The 8,269-nt window shown below is 45.3% G+C and overlaps 1 protein-coding gene and 1 pseudogene across 1 annotated transcript in view; one reads left to right on the forward strand and one right to left on the reverse strand.

The window, feature by feature from the left end:
- The window catches only part of LOC115288656, a 12,517-nt pseudogene extending 4,494 nt beyond the window's left edge, over window positions 1-8,023 (forward strand).
- LOC115287719 (cytochrome b reductase 1) overlaps window positions 1-8,269 on the reverse strand; it is a 34,913-nt gene that overhangs the window by 25,993 nt on the left and 651 nt on the right. The gene's annotated exons all lie outside the window — the stretch shown is intronic.

Raw genomic sequence — 8,269 nt, forward strand, 5'->3', positions numbered from 1 at the left:
GCGGCCAAACCCGGCGCGACCCCCCTGGGCGCCCGCCTCGGGGTAGGCCCAGTCGAGGCCCGGCAGTCGGGGACAGAGGCGGCGCCCACGGCGGGAGCGTCCTCAGAAGCACCGTGCCTGCGCTCCCGGAGCGCCCCAAGCCTTCCAGCGCCGTGGCCGGGGCGTCGCAGCAGCACCCAAGATGGAGCGCGAGCGCAAGCCGCAGGCGGAGGAAGAAGAGGTGAACAAGCTGATGGAACAGAAGACGAAGGAAGCGCAGGGCGAAGGAAGAAATGGGATATGGCAGAGAATGTCGTTAGAGGAGAACAAGGAACAAATCTTGGTTGCAGGAGAAGCTTTGGGCCCTACAGGAAGAGAAGCACCAGCTTTTCCGGCAGCTCAAGAAAGTTTTACAGCAGGATAAGAAACGGAGGCTTAAGGAGCACAGTGACTTGACCAGGCTGACCTCAGCTGCGAACCAGCAGAGCCTGACTGTTCACACAGGAGCTCCTCTTCTCAGCATGCAGAGAGGCCCCGGAGGACACAATTCCCCAGGCACCCTCATAGTGGCTGACAGAACCAAACAGATGTTCGGACCCCAAGTGCTTACAACCGTGCGCGAAGCGGGCTCAGCAGCAGCTTTCGCAGGGACCCCAGAGGGCGGCCAATATGCAGGTAGTCCCGGCAGTGCTTACGGAACTGCCCACCTCGCTATGGACCCGCTTGGCTGGCCCTAGACAGCAGCTCAGAGCACCTGCGGCGTTTCTGGCAGTGCAGTACCTGTCACAGCCACAGCCCTATGCAGTGCACAGCCGCTGTCAGCCCACCCAGATGGGGTTCCTCCAGCCTGGTGGCGACCTGTCCTGACAGAAGCCCTTACAAAAACAGATGCGACACACTAACCAACAGACTGGGTTTTCTACCTTTTCCTCCCTGCACCGCATGCACCCCCAAGCTCTGCGTCCAGCCCCTGGAGTGTCTGCCTCTCCCCAGCATACTGTGCAGACGCAACCGGCAGGAAAGTTGGGCTTTGCAGCTGCCAGCCAACCTGGCACTTGGCTCCCCTTCATTCAGCACAGCCAGAATTCGCCATTCTACCACAAAGGACCATCAGATTTTTATCTTCAACCTCACCCCCACTCCCTGCCATGGTGAGGGTCCTCGGTGTGTCCCAGTCCAAAAAAAATTTACCTGCCACTGCAAATACATACATACATACATACATACACACACGTGTGTGTATAAGCTTTGGAACATGCCTGTGTTTATCATGAAACTGAGAACCTTTAGAGAATCAAAATGTAGGAAGCAAACAGGATGGTTTGGGATATTTGTTTTAGTACCTTGGCACTGACGAATCCTTTTGAAGTGACTGAAATCACCACAAAGGTAGCTACTTGGTACCAAAGAGTGTGTGAAGAGAGAAAAATTCAATTAATTGCTAGATATTTAAGTATTCAGAAATTCTGCATTATTAGAAACAAGAGCTATATTTTCTTATGCATCATATCAATTTTATAACAAATTAGAAATATACTGGCTCTGATATCACCTCTTTGACCCTAGTCAGACAATCTCTAAAATTAGGAGCTGAATGTCAAATTCTAGCCAGCTATAAATATTTAGGGCTCAGGTTTTCTAAAAAGAAAACCACTCACTCAGCTCTAACAAACTCAAGTGAAAACAGCTTGTAGGCAGGGCTGCATTTACTTATTTGTTTTATACAGTGTCTGGCATACAATAAGTGCTTAATAAATGTATGCTAACTAAATAGGATGATATATGAAAACTGGATGAATGAACAAACTTAGAAAAGTACAGCCAAAGTCTGTACAGTTCTTTCAAAACCTATTTTGACCTTTTAAGAGAGTTTCTACAGGAAGAAAAAAAGTTACAAAAAATATTTCTGGCCTATTTTCTTAAAAGAGAACATTATTCTAGTTTTTAAAACAATTTTTTAAATGTTTTATTTATTTTTGATACAGAGACAGACAGAGCATGAGAGGGGGAGGGGCAGAGAGAGAAGGAGACACAACCAGAAACAGGTTCCAGGCTCTGAGCTAGCTGTCAGCACAGAGCCCGACGCGGGGCTCAAACCCACGAACGTGAGATCTGACCTGAGCCGAAGTAGGAGGCTTAACCAACTGAACCACCCAGGCGCCCCTATTCTAGTTTTTAAGGGAAAAAATTTAAATCCCACAAAGTCAAGACAGAAAGCTCTAGCAGAAGCCACCTGTAAATTGGGAGGTATAGACTGGATTTGGTCCATAGATGTGTTTTGCTTGATCAGCGCAGGGGGTTTTTGTTTTGGTTTTGTGGCTACTTTACTTTTAGCTTGAACCTGTTTTTAAAAATCTGTATTCTCCTGGATAATGGGAAGCTCTAGCCACTTTGGGCTGGCATCCCCATACAGCCACAATATGCTACAGCGGAGAGGTTTCCTATTTTGTCAAAAGTAGACACTCTCCAATTCTTTACAGTCCTCCCTCCATCCTCAGCATGCACACACAGAAGGCATTTACCTTCAGCTGCATGAAGGATCTGAACTTTGGTTAATCGTCTTAGTTAATGGATAAAGTGGCTTGACACTAATGTTGTTAGGAAACATTGCTTACAATGAAAATGACCCCATGATTGGTAAACTGTGACAGGGGAAAACAATGAAAAATCTATAAATACCTGATAAGAATGCCAAACTCTGGGCTTCCCAGAGTGCAATGATAACTGTTATACCCTGTGTTGGTTTCCTAGGGCTACCATAACAAATTACCAAAAATTGACTGGCTTCCAAAGACAGAAATACATTCTCTCACAGTTCTGAAGGCCAGAAGCCCAAAATCACAGTGTCGACTGGACTAGTTCCTTCAGGAGGCTCTGAGGAAGAATCTGGTCAATCCTCTCTCCTAGCTTCTGGTGGCTGCTAGCAACTCATGGTGTTGCTTGGCTTGTTGACACATCATTCCAATCTCTGTCTCCATCTTCATATTGCCTTCCCCTCTCTGTGTCTGTCTCAGATCTTCTTTCTAAGGACACAAGTCATTGGATTTAGGGCCCACTCTAAATCAGGATGATCTCACCTTGAGATCCATAACTTTACATCTGTAAAGACACTATGGTCACATCCACAGGTCCATAAGAATAGGACTTGGGCATATCTTTTTGGGGGAGACACTGTTTAACTCGCTATGTATCTCCTACAGGAACACTGGAAGCCAGGTCTATAGAGCATTGCAAGAGACACTGGTTCCTTTGGGGCATAGGGACCTTAAGCTCTGATCTCACCAATGCAGATCTCATCTCCTGATGAATAAACTGTCACCTGGAAAGAGGCTCGTTTATGGAGAGATATGGCTGCTACCTGAACCACTGCAGAAAGGATGCCTGTTTGGGGCACATGGGTGGCTTAGTCGGTTAAGTATCAGCCTCTTGGTTTCCACTCAGGTCATGATCTCATGGTTTGTGGGATCGAGCCCCACATTGGGCTCTGTGCTGACAGTTCGGAACCTGTTTGGGATTCTCTCTCTCCCTCTCTCTCTGCCCCTCCCCACTCGTACTCTCTCTTTCCCACTCAAAATAAATTAAAAACATTTTTTTAAAATCACACACACACACACACACACACACACACACACACACACACACACGACAAAAAGAATACCCGATGCTGTGACGCTAGCAAGCTCTGGTTCCTATCCTACATCCTCCCAGTAGGCTGGTGCCCAGTGTGGTCCTGGCGGTCTTGTGTGTCTGAATATTTAGCTGAACACAGGAAGACATTCTCATGGGTGCCACACACCGAATCCACTTCACATATTTACTTTATAAGCCATCCTTGTAGGTATGGCCCCTGGTTTAGAGGACTGACCAAACTCTCATTAATTTAGTAAATATTTATTGAATGCTGACTACAGGTTAGGTAATGTTCTACACACCATGGATACAGCAGTGAAGAAAACAGACAAGCGAGCTTACATTTTAGTAGGAGAAGCCAATGAGTGAATAAATAAAATAGTCAATGGTCAGAATCTGGGTAATACTGTGTTTTAAGTTTGGCATCTATATAATTATCTGAAGGACTGGGTGAGACATGTGACAGGAAGAGAGGAATCTAGGATGACTGTATGAACATCCAGAAGGATGGGGTTAAGAGTGTGGTTGTTCTTAAGATGGGAGAGATTATAACGCGTTGGAAATAATCCAACAGGGGGAGAAATTTAGTAATGCAGAAGGAAAAAGAGAGAACTGAAGTGATGATATCTTTAGGTAGGCAAGAGGAGGCACAAGTCATACTAAGCAACATTCTAATCACCCTGAGGCCTTTAGAATAAAGATGTATTTCCAATGTAATATGATGCTCATTCTTCCTTAATAAACCAGTGCTGCCAAACTGGCTAAACAGGATAATCAGTGAGGGGGGAGGGAGGGCACATTTACTTTAGATGCTATTATTATCATTATAAAATGAGTAAAATTGCATTTTGTTACTAACTATTTAATGACAGTATGGGACTAATCACTCATTCATTCAGTCACTATTTATTGGCCTACCATTTACCAGATCTAGTTGTTATTGTAGGTGCCAGATATACAACAGTGAGCAAAGTAATCATTTCTAAAAGATTTTTATTACAGTACAAAGAAAACTGTGTGTATTTATTTATAATAAAAAATGTGTTTTTGGCTGTCTTGGATTGTATCTTTATACTTTGTAAAAACCCTCATTTCCTTAACTTGGTAGGTTATTACTAATGGTGTCCCCAAGGCTGGTTTTGGAGTAGGTATCTGGGGCACTTTCTCCATTTGCTTCTTTGCCAGGTTCTACATCAAGAAGCTTCTCAAATATATTTAAGAGCACTTGGATTTGGTCACTTTGAGATACATTAATAGGCTATGCCAACTGCCTTAATTTAAGACCTACTCAATTTCTTTTTCTTAGTCTTTTAAATGTTACTTTAATGTAGTTAGATTCTCTCACAAAGCCAACTTGAGATCACCATACTATTCAATTTCTCTTCCTTCAGTTTATACAGTAAACAGAGTTCTGCATGTGGAAAAGAAAGGCGTATAGAATTGCCAAGGCTTCTAGTTACCAAATTTATATACTTGAATTTTCTCCCTTTTACCAAATAACACATTCCACCTTGCTGAACCTTTTAAAAGGTCAACTGCCACTTTGAGAGGGTTTATTTGTTTCAATCTTTTCTGTGGCTTTCTTTTCAAGGGCTGTTTCTCTGATTTCCTGGCAGTGTACTTATTTCATGGGAAACATTCCTTTTAAGAGAAGCACAAAGCCCCTTCTAAAGTTCTCTTTGAAACTCTTCCTAATTCGTGTTCGCTAGGTTTCCCAATAGTTTAAAATTTTATTTCAGTTTTAGATATCCTATTGTCTGTTATAGTCTATTTTAGAATACATAGATTTCTCAAAATATATCTGGACTATGTGTGTTTAGGTGTGTGTATACTGCCTGTCACCCCACCCCCCACCCCCGCCACGCAACACACACAGGCGTTTCTTTTATAACTTTTATGCTTACTCCAGTTACTCCAGAGCTTACTTCTTACAGGTGCGTCACAGGACTCTTTACTTGTTATCAAATGGTTTTAAATATTGTCTGCTGTCGGTGTACTATATTTGTAAGGCATTTCGTGTTCAGATTAATAACTGGACTTTAGCCTTCCCTTCCTTATCTCTAAATATCTGTACATCACAAACTCAATTGCATCATATTCATTACTAGAAATATGAAATAGCAAAATGGAAAAATTTCATCACTGAAACAGTAAAAAAAGTCTGTTTTAACATGGCTAGTCTGTAAAGAGTGTTTCCCTCCTACTGCTGGATAGGAGGAAGTGCTGGGTGAGCCAAGATTCGCAAGAACGTAGTTATACAATGCATGTGCTTGTATGTATGAAGAAACTTATGTTTATGGCAGTGAAATGCATTATATGATTAAAGTGCTTTGAAAGTCTGGAATCCACATAGTAAACAGGATGGGGAATGTTGACAGGACAAACATTCCAAAACTAATACAAACCCCATAACTTAGCTTAAGAAAAACAAGGTTTGCATAAAAGCAACAGATGAAAATTTCCAAAATACCCATTCACACATTCTTGCTCAAAAGTGAGTATAAACAGATGAAGAAAAGTCCGAAGTTTCAAGAAACTAAATTTTTAGGAAAACTCTAATGGGCTCTAACATGAATAAACCATTTCAAAGTGTATATGAGATGAAGCTTTTTTACTTCTCTTTTTTTTAAATAATTTTTTGAACATTTTATTTTTGTGAGACACAGAGAAAGACAGAGTATGAGCAGAGGAGGGGCAGAGAGAGAAGGAAACACAGAATCTGAAGTAGGTTCCAGGCTCAGAGTGAGCTGTCAGCACAGAGCCCGATGAGGGGCTCGAACCCGCGAACTATGAGATCATGACCTGAGCAGCAGTCAGCGGCTTAACCGACTGAGCCACCAGGTGCCCTGCTTTTTTGCTTCTCTTAAGAATACTCTGTGGAAAATAAGAATATTGCCATAAAAGCAGAGAAATGAACGTTGAAAATAAAGCCACTGGAAACATACTACTTCGATGGGTAAGGTACTTAACTGCTCTGTGCCCTTGTTCATTCTTACATAACTGTGAAAGAGCACACTTCGTGGGCATACAGAAAGCACTCAATTAATATTAGCGGTTGTTTTGTGACTGTCTCCTCTTTGGTAAGTCAGGAGACAACTAATATCATCTATGTTTCCCTTACCCTCAATTATGAGAAGACTCTGGAAACTTCCTTGGTTTTAGGAGCTGCTGCTCTGCAGGACTGGTTGGAAAAGATGAAGAGACTGTTTCTACTACTTTGAGCAAACAGGAGATGTTGACAGCTCTGGCCAAACTTAAGGGCTCCACCACTAAGGAAAGGGTGTTTTTGATGACAGTGACTTTGGAACTTGAGCATGTTTTTCTCATTTTAGGTCAGTGGCAAAATAACTGGGACTTATGTAACGAAATAACTTGGCTGGCCGGTGGCCCTCGCACTCCCATGCCTATCACAACCCAGGTAAGGGAAGCATTAGCAGCTTGTCTGCCACTACATCCCAGAGCAGGATGCCGGCCACACCTGCTGAAGACCGCAGCACATGTTTTAAACGGAAACAAAAATCTTTTCTAAAGAGCTTTTTGGTTAGCTTGTTTGCTTTGGAGAGCCAGATCCTGGTGGAGAAAAGGCAGCCTACTCGGGGACAAGGCTAGGGGTTTCAGCCCGTGGGCACCTCTTTCTGAAAACTTTATTTACACTTCTGTGCATTATTTTCTGAGGTATAACCCCAACTCACCATTTTCTACCTTCTTCTAAATACTTTGTCAGCCAAGCCTTGACTTCGCTTTTTGAAAAGTGGTTACAAATAAATGGCGTTTGCACCACTAGCTGGAGGTTCCTCCCGCCAAACGGCAGAAGAAGGAAACCGTCAGGACGCTGTGAGCAGCACTATACAACCACAATAAAAACTGTCATGGATTGAGGGAGGAGGGGGCTGGACAAGCGAAAACAAAAACAAAACCAAAATCTGTCATCAACCGAATCCTCCCTCCGGGCTAGCCTCATCCCAGAGAGGGAGTGCAGGCCCGGGGCTGCAGTCTTGGGGAGCCAAACGTGGACACCGCAAACCCCAGGGTTCTCTCCAGCACAAGCGTCTCCGGGAGCCAGGCAGCCGCGAGCCCCACCTGGCAGCTGCCGCCCCGCTTTGGGGCCAGCGCCCAACAGGAAGCCCCGCAGGGGGAACCTTCGCTGATCGGAAGCCACAAAACCAAGTTGGGTTCAAGTCCGTCCACGGCCCGGGCAGGGCAGCCTAACACCCTTTTGCGTCCTGGCAGCTTCCTGGGCTGGACTGAAATGAACGCTCTAGGAGAGGTGAAACCACACACAGCCTGTGCTTCGCTCGCCCGGCCACCTCGCTCGGGGCTGAGGATGGAACCACAGGAGACCAATCGCCGCACCACCCTTTCCCGCCTTCCCCTCCTACTATGCAGCCTGAAGTTCAGAGAAGGCCTCGCCTAAAGAGCGTCTCGGCACCCCTGATTGCGCAGGCTCCGTCCACAGGGGGGCGATTTTCGGGGCCAAGGGGCTACGGACGCTCGGCACGCCGCCGGCCTCCCTCCTCTGCTCCGCTACTGGTGTCACGGGGAAGCCTCCCGCGCGCCCGACCACTCGCCGCAAAGAGTTAACCAAGTGGGGCCGCCACGCCGGGCCGCCCGCGAAGCATCTTTCGGCTGCGCCCGGGCCCCGCGCCGCCGCTCCCCGCTC

The sequence above is a fragment of the Suricata suricatta genome, chromosome 3 (assembly GCF_006229205.1).
Source record: "Suricata suricatta isolate VVHF042 chromosome 3, meerkat_22Aug2017_6uvM2_HiC, whole genome shotgun sequence".
Classification (NCBI taxonomy): domain Eukaryota; kingdom Metazoa; phylum Chordata; class Mammalia; order Carnivora; family Herpestidae; genus Suricata; species Suricata suricatta.